The following is an 18,307-nucleotide window of genomic DNA, read 5'->3' on the forward strand; positions in this document are numbered from 1 at the left end:
GGCCCTCGATTTTGATTTTAAGGATCAACTATCATCCCAATAATCAGTTTATTCATTTTAAAAGGAAAAAATTGTATTATCTTCTTGAAACATTAAGAGCCTATAAGAAGTTTCCCAAATTGGTGTGGTAATTCTAACTTTCTACGACTACTTTAGAGAAAAAAAATGTGTGATTTATTAAAAAGATAAATAAATAAGCTAGAGAAAAATTTTGACTGGCAATGAGATAATCCAAATTTCTATGAATATGAAAAATGTTATATAAATAATGATGCCATTGATAGAGGAATAGTATGAAGTCATAAGAAATAGAATTTTAATGCATTTAACAAGGCAGGAAATACCATGTACAATGAACAAGTTAATAACAGAAGCAGGGACCTCCCTTGTGGCGCAAGGGGTTAAGCACAGCACCACTGTGAAGCTATCTGCAGCCTCTGCAGCAGGAGTTTGATCCCCAGACAGCCAGGGAGCTACCCACATGGTGTAGCAGACCTCTCCTGTCTCTCCTCAGCAGTGCATTTCAGTCAGTCTGCCTGTTCTTTTCCCTGCTCTGTCTCTGGTGAATCCTCTCACCCTCCCACACATCTGGCCTGTACCCTGGTTCTTGTATGCATAAATAAATACTAAAAAAACAGAAATAATTTAAAACTAAAGTTATAATGTATTTTAATAACTTTATTAAATCAATATATATACACACACATATGTACACTTAAATTGGAGACAGACAATATAGATAAACAGATACATAGATAGATAATAGACAGTCAGATGCATGTATATGTCTATGTAAAGCTTGTAATCAAAAAGGATATTAAAAATAAAGATAATATTGGGAAGAAAATCATCAACATATAGCAGAATTTTTAAAAAAAGAAACAGACACATTGGGAAAAATAAGATTTAGTTCTTGGAAAATGTTGGTAAAATGCTGCTAGACTTAAAGAAATGTGAATATGTACAAATAAGCAATTTAAAGAGCAAATGTCATTCATACAAATTCTACAGATATTAAATGGGTATGTTTTTATACTTAAAAACTTTAATACATTTGAAATTTTAGGTGAAATTATAAAGGTTCTTGAAAAAATACTACAAATCAAAACTGACATAGTCATGGATAATCTGTTAGTTTCTCATCTATTGAAGACACTAAAACACAAAATTGAAAAAGTACTTAGTTCCAGTAAGATGACAGAAGTATAAATACAACAGATCCATTTTCTCCTTACATATTCCATTTCCTCCCTACATATACAACAAAATAGAGAAAAAATTTGACTGGCAATGAGATAATCTAAATTTCTATGAATATGAAAAATGTTGTATAAATAATGATGCCATTGACACATGAAAACAAAAATCCATGAAATTTTGGACTATTTTCTTCTCAAAGTATCTTCTTATATTTCTTTTAGTAATGTCATAGTTTTCATTGTACTGATCCATCACCTCTTTTGTTAAACTTACTCTTAGGCATTTCATTCCTTTTGGTGCCGATGTAAATGAAATTGTCCTCTACATTTTTTTCTCTTCTAACTCAGTTGCATATAGGAACACAACTTATTTTTGTAAACTAGTAGGCACCTCTCCAAAAAAGACAAATTGGCCAACAGGAACATGGTAAAATATTTGTCATTACTAAGCATCAGAAATGCCAATCAAAACTAATACCTGTGAAAATGACCCATACCAAAAAAGAATTTAAACAGTAAGTGTTAGTAAGGATGTGAAGAAAAAAAGAACGGTTGAACACTTTTGACTCAAGTGTAGACTGGTCTAGCACATAGAAAACAGTGTGGAGATTTCTTAAAATATTAAAAGTAAATCTATATGACCCAGCAGTGCCATTTTTTACATCTAATCAAAGAAAGTAAAAACAATAATTTAAAGGGATTTATGGAATGTTATGTTCATTGCAGCCCTATTTATAGTAGCCAAGTTATACAAATAATCTTTGTCCCAAAACATTATTAGATTAAGAATATGTGGTGTATATATATATATATATATATATATATATATATATATATATAATAGAATACTACTCAGCTATAACAAAGATAAACTTTTTTTTTTTATTTTTTTTATTTTTATTTTTTTTTATTTATTTTTATTTTTTTTATTTTTTTTTTTTTTATAAATTTTATTGTTATATTCCCCATACAATTGCCGCCCCCCATTCTGACCCCAATCCCTCCCCTCCCGCCCCGCCCCCCTAAAAGTGTCTCTGGTTCATAGTTTTTTGTTGATTTTGATTTTCACTTTCTTATAGTTTTTCATTTTCCTGGTCCCTTATTTAAGTTTTCTAGATTCCTGCTATGAGTGAGACCATCCGGTATTTTTCTTTTTCTTTTTGGCTTATTTCGCTGAGCATGATCCCTTCCAGCGCCATCCATGTTGCAGCAAATTGCATGTGTTTATCTTTTTTGAATGCTGAGTAATATTCCATGGTATATATGTACCACATCTTCTTGATCCAGTCATCTATTTTTGGGCATTTGGGTTGTTTCCAAAGCTTAGCTATTGTAAATAGAGCTGCTATAAATATCGGGGTGCAGGTGTTCTTTGGAATTGATGTTTCTGTGTCCTTTGGGTAAATACCTAGGAGTGGAATTGCTGGGTCATATGGAAGCTCTATGTTTAGTAGGTCCAGAAATCTCCACACAGCTTTCCACAGTGGTTGGACCTGTTTGCACTCCCACCAACAGTGCAGAAGAGTTCCTTTTTCTCCACACCCTCGCCAACATTTGTTGTTGCTAGTTTTTTTAATATGTGCCATTCTCACTGGTGTAAGATGGTATCTCATGGTAGTTTTGATTTGCATTTCCCTGATGACAAGTGATGTTGAACATTTTTTCATATGCCTGTTGGCCATTTGCATTTCCTCTTCAGAGAAGTTTCTTTTAAGCTCTTCTGCCCATTTTTTGACTGGATTATTTTCTTTGTTGTTGTTGAGTCTCATCAGCTCTTTGCAGATTTTTGTGATCAGTCCTTTATCATTAGTGTTGGGTGCAAAAATGTTCTCCCAGTTGGTGGGGTTTCTCTTTAACAAAGATAAACTTTTGCCATTAGTGACACTATGGACAAAATGGAGAGGACTATACTAATGCTGAGTGAAAAAAGTTTGAGGAGAAAAATGAATAATGGATGGTGTCACTTATATGTGGAAAAAGGAAAAAAAATTAAACAGTCAGATAAAACCAAACCAATAACAAACCCTAGATATTTCACTATAGAATTGATGCTCTAGTGAAAGAGTGGGCAAAGAAGAATGAAATGTGAAGGGGCTCAATGGATTCTCGTGAAGGACTTTGAGTGTCTTTTGGTTGTGTTGTGGGAACATGCACCTGAAATTTGTGATTCTATACCTCTATATCAAATGCAACTTTGTAAACCAATGTAGCCTCAATAAAAATATAAATGAAAAATAAGCAAAATAATTTTAAAATAAAAGTTCATTAACTATAAACCAACCTTGTAATAAGCAATAAGGGAACTCATAAAATAAGTTCACCTAGTATCAAGAAGACACCAAAAATCATATAATATGGAATGGGGAGAAAGTAAAAATGTGAAAAGTCTGAATGAATTTAAGATCAACTCATTCAATAGGTCACACACCACACATTTAAACCTCAGAATAAACTCAAAATAATAACCAGAGAAGTATCACTTCAGAAATTGTCAAGGGGATGCAAGAATTACACAAAAGAAAGAATTCAAAGCACAAGAGAAGAGAATAAGAGAAAAAAAAGGAACAAGACAAACTATGAAAAACAAAAAAAAGCAAATAACAAAGTGGCACTCAATACTTACATTTCAATAATTATCCAAAATATAAGTGGTTTAAATTTATCGATTAAAAGGTATAAAGAGTTTAAATAAATCAGAATACATAATCCATTATTTCCTAATTTACAGGAAGCTCATCTTAGTTCTAAACACAAATACAAACTTAATTTAAAAGTTTGGAAGAAATCCTACAAGAAAATGGTAATAAAGAAAGGTAGGTGCAGCTTTATTTATATAAGTAAAATGGTTTTCTTTTTTTAAAATTTATTTATTTAGGCATAGAAGAACTGGGGTACAGGCCAGAGGTGCAGAGGGTGAGAGGATTCACCAGAGACAGAGTAGAGAGCAGAACAGGCAGATCTACTGAAATACACTGCTGAGGGGAGCAGCGGGCAAGTCAGGAGAGGTCTATTGCACCATGGGGGTAGATCCCTGGCTGGCCAGAGATCGATCTCATGTTGCAGAGGCATTGGATATCTTCACAGTGCTGTGCTTAATCCCTTGTGTCACCAAGGAGGCCCTAAGTAAAATATATATCTAGTTAGAAAAATTAATAAGATATAAGGATGGATATCGTATAATGATTAAAGACCCTCAATAAGATTTAACACATATTAAGATATATGCATTAGATGATGGAGCATCAAAATACATAAACCAATTACTAGTAGAACTAAAATGACATTGGCAACAAGATGATAGCAGTAGGATGATTTTAACTGTTTACTTTCAACTATGAACAGATCACCAAAATAAAGAATACATAAGGAAACAAGAGTCATTAATGGCAAGCTATATCAGATGGACTTCAACCAGCACTTCAGAAACAAGGGTATTAAGATGACTAATATGACTAATATACATCCAGATAGCTGCAAATCTCATTTGAATTTCTCATCAGAAAAAAATCAAAATTCAAAAGAAGAAGAAATGAAGCACATTTTAAACACATCAAATGTCTAAAATTAAAAAGGTTTGACAAGAGTTGGTGTGACTATGGAGCAATTGGAATTCTCATATGCTGCTGGTGTTGATACATATTGATACCATCACTATGGAAACCTGTCTGGCAGGATCTATGTCTGAACACAAGCACACCACAGACTGGCAATTCCCCTCACACATAAAACTTAACAGAAATGTATTCATATGTTTCCCAATATACGTGTTGGAATAATTCACAGAAGCATTATTAATAGATAAAACTGTAACCAAATCAAAATTTCCATTAAAGGAAAAATGGGTAAGTACACCCTGGTATATTTTTATAATGGAATACTATCTGATAATTACAGTAAACAATACACTAAAACAATAGATGAATTTTACAAAAGATTGTAAAGTTCATGATTTCAAAAATGTAAAATTTAAAACCAGAGAAAACTTACATATGGTGTGAAAAGTAAGAGTAGTTATACTGTGGGAGTAGAATGATGAGGAAGGATATGATGCCTTGCATCTTTCATCATGTTATTAATGTCCTTTCACATTGTGAGTGAGATGGGTATTTTCGTATTATGAAAATTCAAGTTCTGTACATCTACTTTATATATATATATAAATATGTATGTATACATAAATATAATACTGGGATGGAAATTTTATCTTTAAAATGACAATACAATGTGTCTATAATACAGTATTATTAGGTCCACTAAACAAAGCAATGCATGAGAAAGTGCTTAGTTGTCTGTAAAAGTATAGTAAAAGTATTATTACAAAGGAAATATTATTAGTATCATTACAAACAACAGTATTATTACAAATTGATTGCTCATTTATAAGCGGGTAGGATCATAATATGAATTGTGACCCAATAAAATATCACCTTGTATACCCCTGACCTCTTTCCAAATTTCCTTTCTTGGCTATGTTTAGATAACAGCTTGATCCCACTAAAATTCTGCTTCTACCTTTGTGAATGCCAAAAAAAAAAAAAAAAAACCCACAACATTTTAACATGTTGTCCCCACAGTTATTTAAGAAGAAATGAACTCTGCTTCCTGAATACTAAGTTTCAGGGAGGTAAAAATGGGTGAAATATTTTATTGATCCTTAGAATCTCTACCTATCTCCAGCCTCTCCTCCTCTCAGAATAAAATGAAATTCTGAGACCAGTAATAATACGGCATGCCTTCAAATATTAAGAAGTGTTTACATAGAATTCCACTCCTAGGAATCTACCCAAAGGACACAAAAACATTAATTCAAAAGGAAACCTGCACTCCTATTTTTACTGCAGCACTATTACAATAGGTAAGATGTGGAAGCAACCTAAATGTCCCCAAACAGACTACTGGATCAAGAAGATGTGGTATATATACACAATGGAATACTACTCAGTAATCAAAAGAGATAAGCTCATGTTATTTAGAGCAACATGGATGGAGCTGGAAGGGATTATGCTCAGTGAAATAAGGCAGAATGATAACAAAAAATACCAGAAGGTTTCACTTATAGGAGGAATATAAGGGAACCCAATAAGGAATCAGGAGAAAAAAAGACAAAACTACCAGGCAACTATAAATTGGAGACATTCAGCAGAAGAGGGGAAGGGGAAGGAGAGGGATTAAAACAGGGGCAAGAAGAGCACAAGAGACTATGGTAATGGTCATGGGTGAGTTGGTGGTGGGAATTTTATGGAAACTACGCATGAGAGGAGAAAGCTAACTGTACAAAAATGAATAATGATGTAAAAATATAGAGAGAAATAAAATACATAAATTAAAAAAGGGCCTCCCTGGTGGCAAAGGCAGTTGAGCGCAGCCATGTGAAGCTGTCTGCAGCTACAGCAAGGGTTCGATCCCAGCCAACCAGTGAGATACCCACATGGCACAGCAGACCTATCCTGCCTCACCTGCTGCTCCCCTCAGCAGTGTATTTCAGTCAGTCTGCCTGTTCTGCTCCCTGCTCTGTTTCTGGTGAATCCTCTCAATCTCCTGCACATCTGTCTTGTACCCCAGTTCTTGTATGAATGAATAAATCTTTAAAAATAAATAAATTGGGCCTCCTTGTGGTGCAGGCAGTTGAGTGTAGCACTGTGAAGCTGTCTGTGGTCTCTGCAGGGAGGGTTCGATCCTGGCCAGGTTGGGAGATAACCCACATGGTGCAGCAGACCTCTCCTGTTTCGCCTGCTACTCCCCTCAGCAATGTATTTCAGTCATTCTGCCTGTTCTGCTCCCAGCTCTGTCTCTGCTGAATCCTCTCACCCTTCTTCACCTCTGGCCTGTACCCAGGTTCTTGAATGCATAAATAAATAAATCTTTTAAAATTAATTAATTAAAATTAAAAATGACTTGTAATTAGTAAAAAGACCCAAAATTCTGCCATTAGAAATAGCTAGAACAGCTTTAAATACTTAAAACTGAACTTTTGAATCAGAGTGCAAGAAGCAAATTTCTAGCTTCACCAGTTACCAAATATATGCATTGAGCTAGTTTTGTATTTTAACTTTCTGAGAGTCCTCTTCAATAAGATAAGGAAAATAATCTAACAGGTTTTTGGAGGTAGAAGTAAATTGATACACAGAATGTGTAGAAAAGTGCTTGGAATAGAGCAAGCATTCAAAATTGGTACCTAACAAATCTGTAATGAACAAAACCTGAAATTAATTTCTTTTACTTGAAGTAGGTGTTCCTGATTGTCATTGAGCTCTCCTCAGTCACAATCTCTTTCCTTCTTGAGACCTAGCATCTTCAAATGGTTGTTGAGATGTCTATGAATATCTGTTTTAAGTTTGTATAAAGGACCATGAAGAATTGCATGTGGGAATTGGTGAAGTAGTTTCATCATTTTTTATCACCTCCTTTCCTCTTGAACCCGGTCATGTCAACTCATTGAATTAAAAGCATGGGTGGAAAATGATGTCTAGCCCTGTGCCCAGGAAGAAAAGAGAAATGGAGTTAGAAAACACCTAGCTGATTTCTACTTTAGTTTCTTTTGTTTCGCTCATCCTCCCTCACAGATAATTATAGTTCTATAGTAGCTCATCTGTGAAAAAGTTTATATAGTCAAAGGTAAGCAGTATATATTTAATTATGCAAAATGTGTTCTAATTACATTCAGAGGTTGGGGTGAAGTGGCAGAAAGAAATGTGTGCATTGGAGTGTGTGGGAGTTAGGGCAAAAAGAGAGCTAATTTCCTATCTTTTACACTTGGGAGTCAGTAACAGATATTTCAAACTGTAAATACAAAAAATAAGTCTATAAATGCGTCACTTAGAATAAAAGTAAAAACCAAGTGGAAGAGTTGAAAGTAATTGTCTCAGCATAGCAAAAAGGAGTATAGAAGCATGAGTCAGTGTCCTGCTATTGTACATTATAAAGCTATTAATCTATTTTTGCCTTTTTTACTATGTTTGCACACTGTTTGATTAAATAAAAAATAAATGGAATGTATAGAATCAGTAAAATTGGGAAACCAGTAGGAGTCATCAGATTAACATGCCAGTCAGCATGAAATTTGGAGACACACAGCTGATACAGATGTCAATATTGTGACTATAACAGACAAGAAGAAAAAGGATGTTAGTGGTGTTCAGATAGAGAATAATGACTGAGATCACAGGGACAATTTTGTGCTCTTTGAGCATATGCCCTGGTCATGCAAGATAAAGGAATTTGTAAGGATGGACATGCCTATTATTTCTCCCTATGGTGTGGTTACATAAATACACATAAATAGAGTGTGGATACATAGAGTTTCAGATTCCAAATTGTGTCAACTATTTTTCCAATTGAAATTCTATACTGGCTGACTATGGTGCCTCTGTCGCTTTTTGTGAATTGTCTGGGTTGTTGCAGCCTTGACTATGCTTCTTAACCTTGACTGCTTTCAGAACTTTGACCTTATCAAGGGGGAAAATAAAGGTCAACATTTTCTAAATTTACTGCTTTTGTAATTATGTGAAAACATCCATTACATGAACATTTATTTGGAAGAATTTCAAGTGTTTATTATAGTCATCAAATGTAATAGGAAAACATTGCAAATGATTTGAGCAAAGTAAATGTGGTACTTAGAAAGTCAAATCATCTTGCCAAGGTCATAGTTCGTGACTATTTGATTCTTATAATCTCTTAATGAAATCAGACATTGCAGCAACTACAGAAGGTCAGATCATTAAAAGACTGATGAGATGCCATGACACTTACAAACATAACACTTTCCTAAAGACAGGGTTCACCTATACATCAAGAGAAAGAAAGACCAGGCAGGTCCAAAGCATCAAAGGATACCTTCCATAGTGTTCACTCAGATCACAGATGATGTAGATAAGTGCAAAATGTCTCTGGGAAACCACAGCACAAGTTTTTTGAGGGCCATTGACACTTCCAGAGCAGATACTCAACTAGATAAAACAGGTATAGACTGCAAATGTATACATTCACAATAAATAATTTAGACAAACTGGTACAGGACACCTCTAGGGAAGTTTTGGTTTTGGCACATTGCAAACCATTTTGTTACCTTAATCTGAGTCAGTGACATGGTCCCAGATATTCCTAAGGATAATATTAGAGCTACCATAGATTATTTACAAATTAAATCCATACCAGCACACACAAACGTTGATCCTAAGCTATTTTTATTTTTTATTTTTTTTTGTAGAAGAATTTGGGTGTAGGACAGAGGTGGGGGAGGGATGAGGTGAGAGGATTCACCAGAGACAGAGTGAGGAGCAGAACAGACTGATCCACTGAAATGCACTGCTGAGGGGAGCAGCAGGCAAGACAGAAGTCTGCTGAGCCATATGTGGGCTAGCTCCCTGGCTGTGGATGGAACTCAGGCCATAGCTGATAGCACTGATACTTAACCCCTAGATCACCAAGGAGGTCCTGATCCTAAGCTATTTTTTCAAAGGAAGAAGGCCATAGTAGTATATCTGGAGAACAGTTTTCTATTTGTGGAGCTTACACAAACAAATGTGAAGCTTGAGTTTAACAAGTTTGCATGTGTGTTTGTGTTTTTATTGTTGCTGTTTCATTTTAAAATTTTCCTATATGAAATTAGAAAATTGCAATACTAAGCTAAAAGAGGAGAGAGGTTTGCAAAACAGAATCCCAGATAGTCATTAAGAAGAAAAGGAGGTCATGCAAATATTTAAAAAAGCTGCCTTTTATCTTTGAAAGCACAATATTTAAGGGGCTCCCTGGTGGTGCAAGGGGTTGAGATGCAACCCATGAATCTATCTGCAGCCATTGCAGCACAAGCTAGATCCCCAGCCAGGAAGCTACTTACATGGCTCAGCCGACCTCTCCTGACTCGCCTGCTGCTCCCCTCAGCAGTGTATTTTGGTCAATCTACCTGCTCAGTTCCCTACTCTGTCTCTGGTGAATTCTCTCTCTCACACACACACCCACACCTCTGGCCTGTACCCAAGTTCTTGTATGCATAAATAAATAAATCCTTAAAATAAATAATTAAAATACAATATTTAATATTGGCTTTACAGATATCTTGCCATATTCCATATATGTAGAACCACGATCCAGGGGGTCTCCCTGGTGGCTCAAGATTTAAGCACAGCACTATGAGGCTATCTGCAGCCACTGAAGCACGAGCTCGATCCCTGGCCAGGGAGCTACCCACGTGGCACAGCAGACCTCTCCTGACTTGCCTACTGCTCCCCTCAGCAGTGTACTTCAGTCAATCTGCCTGTTCTGTTCCCCCTCTGTCTCTGGTGAATCCTCTCCCCCCCACACACCTCTGGCCTGTACCCCAGTTCTTGTATGCATAAATAAATAAATCCTTAAAAAAAAAAGCAAAAAACCATGATCCAAGGAAGTAGCCACGGACAAGTTGCTAAGAGCGAAAATCTGTAGTTATATATGGAATATGGCAAAATATACAACAGCTCTAAGATGTCCTGAGGAAAAGGAAATGGCAATCGAAGAGAATGCCCTGAGTAACTGTCAGATCTTGCTTTCTCTGACTGAGGAAAAAGAACAAGTTCTTCAAAATTTGGCAACAGAATAATCACTTTCATTTTCTGTTTTGGTAACTTTAACTCTATCTGATTGGAAAATAAAATCTTCGATAGCTTTGTTACTGAATTCTGGAGAGTTAGTTTCTCCTTGTCATGCCAAAATTTCCTTGAGTTCTCAAAATGAAATGTGTGTGTTCGTTGTTTTGGGCTGCCCATTTTGCAAATTTAGATTTTCCTAATTTTAAAAATGTTCTGTAACAGCAACTTAGATAATTGAACTACTTCTACTTTTCTAGTAGATAGCACTGTGTTTTTTATATGATTTTAGGGTTTGGCTTTTTCTACTTCCTATAAACCCAGAGACTTGCTCTTGCAATGCTGAGTCAGGGAATAGGGAGGACCTTGAAGATTCCAACTGTTTATGTGAAAACTTAGACGTGGGGTTGGCTCACATTTGTGACACCACTGACAGCCCTCCGCTTTGGTCTTCTAGACCTGCAGCCCCAGTCTGCTCACTGTCAGGGCATGTGGTGAGGTCAGTGCCAGTCCAGGGGGTTGAGGGGCAGGGAGCACACATAAGGGCGCTGTCCTTGTCCTTTTACCTGGCCTGCTGGGAGCACCACACCTGCTCCGCACATATTTCCCCTGAGTTAAGCATGTGTGCTCCTACATGACTCAGGGCTCCCCTCCCAGGACCCTGACTGAGTGGCAGCACCACAGAGTGTGGCAGCCTCCATGTCCTCAACCACCACGTCCAGGCATTTCTCTCCACCTACCTCATAATTAATAAAGGGTGAATCCTCTCCATGTTGCTTCTAGTTCTGTCTGTTGGTCTCTGATGTCAAAGACTAAAGTTTTCCTCCCAAGTGACAGGATTCTCTGGCCATAATGCCTGAATGGGTAACATAAATAATCAATCATTTTAGGAATGAGACGAAGAACCTCTTCTAGTGCCATCTTTGTATGTCTAACTCCAATAATCGAAAACTTCATTTTGAATAGAGGTGATTTGAGGTAACAGAAGTCACTGTCATCCAGACCAGCCTTTATCACAATCAATAAGCCCAGGTATCACCAGCAATCCCTGGCACTCAAAGATGTGGCTCTTCTAAATTAGAGCTTTGTGGCTCTAAATGGCTTACTCCATTTCCACTCCAGAGATTTCATCCCCATACCGGATTGCTTTTCTTACCAGGAATTAAAAAACATCCTTCCACTCAGTAGGTACTCTTTGGTCTCTTGAAATTCCTCTTTAACAATAAAGAGGCAAGTTGGAAGGTGACATTAACTTAAAACATAGAATTCAAAGGAAGTTTCAAAATCACTCTGAGGTTGTTGACCTAAACAAGTAGAAGAAAAGTGAATTCTATTTTTTGGTTTAGGAAAGATTTTGAGAAAATGAAATTTGGACAAACTTTCAGACTTCGTGTTGACTTTGAGCTTCATGGCTGCCAGAGTAAAGAAGATTTGATAAAGTATATGACTAGGCATCCAAATAAAATTTCTTCAGTAAAGAGAATCTTTTGTTACTTTACTTTCTTTGCTACTGATAATATCCATGAGGAAAGATTTTTTCTTAAAAAGAAAAATTTGACTCTTTTACCAGACAGAATGACTTATGTCAATATTTTAGGGAAAAGTCAGGTGTGTTTGCCTCTATTCTGTTTCCTTTAGTGAATGTGGGAGTAATATTTGGAAATTGTTTACCTTTTCAAGAAAAGCAAGATTCTGGATTATATTGTGGGGAATCTTCCAGTTTTTAAGTAGGACAACTAATTTAAAAAATACTGTTCAGGCCAAAAATTGAATGACTGCATTCTGAAATAAATCCATTCACTGTCCAATGTTTGTGACTTTTATCCTTTATCTAAACATAGACATCACAGGATAAGTTGTTGCTTACAAAGTAGATGATACACTGAGGACAATGAATTTAGATGCCATTGTTAGGAGTATTTTTTGTTTTTTATTCACTAGTTGGAAGAAACTATGGTAACATTTTATAAAAATCTTAGTTTCTTTCACGAACTGTCCAATTAAATCTCTACAGTTGTTGTTTCTGTTAATCAAAAACAAATTGTACGAAAACCATAGTAAATCTCTAGAGACAGGAAATTGTGTATCTGTTTATATACTATATTCAATTAATTCATTCAGAGAAAATGTAACAGAATTAGATATGTATTTCTCCTGAAATTTGTTTTCTGTGTTTATTTTTATGCTGTTTCATTATGCCAAATCAATGCAACAATTGCAGTGACAATACATTTTTTTAAAATGCTTGCTTTACAATTCCATTAAGATCTGGAACAAGACAAGGATGTCCACTCTCACCACTGCTTTTCAATATAATACTGGAAGTCCTAGCCAGAGCAATAAGACAAGAGAAAGACATCCAAGGAATCCAAATAGGAAAAGAAGAAGTCAAACTATCACTATTTGCAGATGATATGATAATATACATAGAGTAGAGAACCCCAAAAACTCCACAGAAAAACTAATTCAACTCATCAATCAGTTCAGTAAAGTGGCAGGATACAAAATCAACACGCAAAAGTCAGTAGCCTTCCTATACACAAACAAAAAATCTGAAGAAGAAGAAATCAAAAAAACCATCCCTTTTTTTATTGAAACAAAAAAAATCAAATATTTGGGAATAAATCTAACAAAAGTGGTAAAGGACCTATACAAAGAAAACTATAAAACACTGTTAAAAGAAATAGAAGAAGACACAAAGAAATGGAAAGACATCCCCTGCTCATGGATTGGAAGAATAAACATTATTAAAATGGCCATCCTACCAAAAGCAATATACAGATTCAATGCTATTCCAATCAAAATTTCAATGTCATTCTTCAAAGAAATAGAACAATTATTGATGAAATTCATATGGAATCACAAAAAACCTCGAATAGCCAAAGCTCTCCTGAAAAAAAAAGAAGGGAATGGAGGCATCACACTCCCAGACTTCAAACTATACTACAAAGCCATAATCATCAAAACTGCATGGTATTGGAATAAGAACAGACATACAGACCAATGGAATCGAATAGAAAATCCAGAAATAAACCCACAGATTTATGGTCAACTAATCTTTGACAAAGGAGCAAAGACTATGCATTGGAGCAAAGAGAGTTTGTTCAATAAATGGTGCTGGGAAAACTGGGTCGCTACATGCAAAAGAATGAAGCTTGACCACTACCTCACACCATACACAAAAATCAACTCAAAATGGATTAAAGAACTAGACATAAGACCTGAAACCATAAAATATATAGAAGGAAATATAGGCGAAACGCTACGTGATTTGCACATAAAAGACATCTTTACAGACACATCACCCAAAGCAGTGAGAGTGAAGGCAAAGATAAACAGCTGGGACTACATCAAATTAAAGAGCTCCTGCACAGCAAAAGAGACAATAACAAAAACAAAGAGAAACCCCACCAACTGGGAGAACATTTTTGCACCCAACACTAATGATAAAGGACTGATCACAAAAATCTGCAAAGAGCTGATGAGACTCAGCAACAACAAAGAAAATAATCCAGTCAAAAAATGGGCAGAAGAGCTAAAAAGAAACTTCTCTGAAGAGGAAATGCGAATGGCCAACAGGCATATGAAAAAATGTTCAACATCACTTGTCATCAGGGAAATGCAAATCAAAACTACCATGAGATACCATCTTACACCAGTGAGAATGGCACATATTAAAAAAACTAGCAACAACAAATGTTGGCGAGGGTGTGGAGAAAAAGGAACTCTCCTGCACTGTTGGTGGGAGTGCAAACTGGTCCAACCACTATGGAGAGCTGTGTGGAGATTTCTGGGCCTACTAAACATAGAGCTTCCATATGATCCAGCAATTCCACTCCTAGGTATTTACCCAAAGGACACAGAAACATCAATTCCAAAGAACACCTGCACCCTATGTTTATTGCAGCACTGTTTACAATAGCTAAGCTTTGGAAACAGCCCAAATGCCCAAAAATAGATGACTGGATCAAGAAGATGTGGTACATATATACCATGGAATATTACTCAGCATTCAAAAAAGATAAACACATGCAATTTGCAGCAACATGGATGGCGCTGGAAGGGATCATGCTCAGCGAAATAAGCCAAAAAGAAAAAGAAAAATACCGGATGTTCTCACTCATAGCAGGAATCTAGAAAACCTAAATAAGGGACCAGGAAAATGAATAACTATAAGAAAGTGAAAATCAAAATCAACAAAAAACTATGAACCAGAGACACTTTTTGGGGGGCGGGGGTGGGTGGGGAGGGATTGGGGTCAGAATGGGGGGGCTGCAATTGTATGGGGAATATAAAAATAAAATTTATTATTTAAAAAAAAATAAAATAAAATGTGTTAAATTATACCACATGTAAAAAAAAAATAAAATTAGAATATATAACAAACAAAAAAAAAAAGTCTTTACAGGCAATCAGCTAAAAGTTACGTTTACTCTTTTATTTTCTTTATATATAAATTATGCCCAAGAGTGCCATGATAACAGCACTATACAAACTATGCTTTAGCTTTGTATTTGCCTCTTGTCAAAATAAACTTTACAAATTAAAAAAAAAAATGCTTGCTTTATTCAATCTTAAATAACTATTTTACTATATTGTTAGTTAATATAATTGAATTAAAAAGAAAAAAATATTATCCCCATATCCTAACAACAATTAGTCAATTTTCAGTCTTAATATAAAATTGTGATATAAATTATTCTATGTAAACTTGAAAAGTGGCAGATAATATTTAATTGGTGATATGCTAATTAGCATACATTATTATGAATAGCTACTATATATTAAGACAAAGTGTTCTTCCTTTTAATTAAAATATACAAGCACTGTGTTGCTGAGTCTGTAAATATGATGTTTATTGATAGGTACATGCAGTAGACAAACAAGTAAGCACAGTTTCCCTGGGAAATGATGCCTAAGATTCTGTGAATAAATTCATCTTGATCTGTGCTGGTAGTTATACTTTCTCTTTTAATTTGTAATATGTTTAGTTAAAAGTGTTTGAGGCAATTTGTGAAAACACAGGTACAAACTGAAAATACAAAACAAAAAACAAACAAAAGGAAAGACTGAGAATTAAGCATCACATAGTGAAAGATAAAAAAGTGAAAAAGTTTTGTCTTGTCTAATAATAGTAAAAGTCCACACTGATATAGAATGTTTCCAGATGTTGTATTGTGTTTCCTGGTATCTGATCAGCTTGACTTGTGATACAGGTCAAGAATATGTGAACTAGAAATTCAAAAATTGAGCCTAAGTTCTAGAATGTGGAGCTTTTATTAATGTCAATATAGATCGGCAGAGATTGAAGCAAATGTTAGCTTCTGTGTTTTTCTTTCCATGTATCTTCTTGTTAAAAGATGATGAAATTATGAAGCAAAGATTAAGATGTGGACTTTTGGCAATAATAGCAAAGGGGATCTACTCTCTCATCATTGAGTTGATATTGTGGTTTCTAAACCCTGAATCCACCCTGAGTCAATTATATAAGAATCTCTGTAGTACGGTTTTGATATCTATTTTTCTTAAGTAATCCAAAAGATTCTGTTATGAAGCCAAGACCAATAACCACTACTGCAGGCTATATGGGGTACATACATTCTAGTGTAATTCATCAAATAAATTATATTACACATAGAAAATTAAAATCAAAATATATGCATCCAGTGGTGTCCTGGAGCTTGAAAGCAAGGCAAAAAGGACAGAGCTTTCAGGAAATCAAGCCTTTGACATAGTTAATCAACAAATATGCAATGCTCTTAAATAGTTTATACATGCAAAGTTAAATATTTGTGTTTTAACAAGAAACATGGTAGGATAAAGATTTGTAAAAATAGAAGAGAAATGAAGTAGGAGATGATAGGAGAAAGTCTTTAGACCATGATGTAGAAATGATACCTCTGAAAGGAATAGAAAGAATGCAAAATAGATCAGGAGGTCTTCGTAAAGATTCTTAGTCTTGGCCACTCTGTTTGGGAGCAATAAGACCCCATCTAGAGAGGTCTTGCATTGGGTAGAGTAAGCCAGGCACTATTTGCACTGTCATTTTGAGATCTTGACTGGAGATTGACAAGGAAAACCTTGACTCCATCAGAAAAGCTGAGGTGGCATGGTAACTACATTCCTTGCTGTTGGATGGCAAGTTCTTTTGTGAAATGCTCTCTAAGCACTGTACCTCCATGACTGCTACAAAATGTATAGGCACAACTTGGAGATACTGCACACTTGGTCCAGATCATTGAAAAAATATCACTTTAAAGCAAATCGCACACTTTTTGTTTCCAAGTGCACATAAAGTTACATTTACACTATACTGTAATCTATTAAGCAAGCAATCCATAGCTTTATGTCTAAAAACATGCATATCTTAATTTAAAAAATATTGCTAAAAAGACTGACCACCATGGCAAGGAAAATAAAACAAAAAAAAAAAAATGGGACTATATCAAACTAAAAAGTTTCTGCACAGTGAATGAGCTGTCAGTAAAACAAAAATAGAATGGTGGATTCTTTACCATGGTTTTAAATTGACTTTTCCCAGATCCTTCAGAAGAATCATTATCTATCGATGCTATAGCCTTGCAAAATAAATCACAAGACTTGAAAGTTGAAATGACTCTTTGACTTAGTGGCTATTGGATAAATATTGTGTTATCAAGAATGAAAGCAACATTCTTCTCCGTATACTTCTCATTAAGTGTCTTGTGCCAGCCCCCAGCAATATTTTAAAAATTTTTTTCCCCCTGGATGGTCAGTCTCGACAGAATGCTTAAAATACTCAGTAAACCATATGTTGTAAATATTTTTTGTCATCCAGGCTTTGTTGTTCCATTTATAGAACATAGAGTAGATTTAGCCTAATTCTTAAGGGTTCTAGAATAGCAAATGACCATTAACTGCAATCTAATGTTAACAGTTAGTTGTACTGGCCCTTTATATGAGAACCAACCTGTCCTTTGATGCTTTGATGCCAAACATTAACTTCTCCTCTTTAGTTATAATAGTCCAAGATGATATCTTCTTCCAATATAAGACTGTTTCATTAACACTGAGAATCTGTTAAGTGTAATCACCTTCATCAATTTGCTTAATCTTCTGGATAACTTGCAATAGCTTCTATATCAGCACTTGCTGTTTAACTTCATACTTTTAAGGTACAGAAATAGTTTTGTTTTTTTTTTTCCTTAAACCTAATGAACCAAACTTTGCTTGGTTCAAGCTTATTTTTTTTCAGCAGCTTCCTTGCCCATCTCAGCCTTCACAGAATTGAAGAAAGTTAAGGCCTTGCTCTGTATTAAGCTTTGGCATAAGGAATGTGTGACTGGCCCTTGAAACTTTTTCCATATCAAGATGATCATTTTGCTTTCTTATTATTCCTGTGTTTACTGGAGTAGCACGTTTAATTTCCTTCAAAACTTTTCCTTTGCAGTCACAACTTCTGCAAGAGATTTATCTCTTAGCCTGTTTTTCAACATGCCTTCCTCACTAAGTTTAATCACTGTAAGCTTTTGGTATAAAATGAGACTCTTATCTCTTTCTTTCACT

The 18,307-nt window shown here is 35.2% G+C and overlaps 1 long non-coding RNA gene across 3 annotated transcripts in view; it reads right to left on the bottom strand.

Moving 5' to 3' along the window:
- LOC129146722 (uncharacterized) overlaps positions 1–18,307 on the bottom strand; it is a 257,208-nt gene that overhangs the window by 39,607 nt on the left and 199,294 nt on the right. The window contains exons 2-3 of one of the 3 annotated variants that reach the window (XR_008553814.1): positions 11,503–11,618; positions 4,245–4,318 (exon numbers count right to left, since the gene is read on the bottom strand). This is a non-coding gene — a long non-coding RNA (uncharacterized LOC129146722). Of the gene's footprint in view, positions 1–4,244; positions 4,319–9,116; positions 9,149–11,502; positions 11,619–18,307 lie in introns of those variants that run through there. The other 2 variants (XR_008553813.1, XR_008553812.1) reach the window with 2 other exon arrangements.

Source organism: Talpa occidentalis, unplaced genomic scaffold (genome assembly GCF_014898055.3).
Source record: "Talpa occidentalis isolate TD23 unplaced genomic scaffold, MPIMG_talOcc4v2.1 talOcc4.4, whole genome shotgun sequence".
NCBI classification, from domain to species: domain Eukaryota; kingdom Metazoa; phylum Chordata; class Mammalia; order Eulipotyphla; family Talpidae; genus Talpa; species Talpa occidentalis.